Source organism: Sinocyclocheilus grahami, unplaced genomic scaffold, assembly GCF_001515645.1.
Source record: "Sinocyclocheilus grahami isolate Dianchi unplaced genomic scaffold, SAMN03320097.WGS_v1.1 scaffold878.1, whole genome shotgun sequence".
Classification (NCBI taxonomy): Eukaryota; Metazoa; Chordata; class Actinopteri; order Cypriniformes; family Cyprinidae; genus Sinocyclocheilus; species Sinocyclocheilus grahami.
This window is the reverse complement of record NW_015506057.1, coordinates 127637-127902: the sequence shown is the minus strand read 5'-3', so window position 1 is coordinate 127902 and position 266 is coordinate 127637.

Here is a 266-nt window from a genome sequence, read left to right as displayed (position 1 = left end):
GCTCCGCCATGGCCTCCTGAACTGTCTGCTCCGCCATGGCCTCCTAGTCTTCCTGCTCCACCGTGGCCTCCCGAACTGTCTGCTCCGCCGTGGTCTCCTGAACGGTCTGCTCCGCCATGGCTTCTACTGCTACGCGGGGGACGCGGGGGACATGTCCCCCCCACTTTTTATAAAAAGTAAATTCGTCCCCCGCACTTTTTTATTGGAGAGTTGTGTTCACGACATGTTGAGGTTTTAATGGAGCGATGTATATAAATGCAGAATGA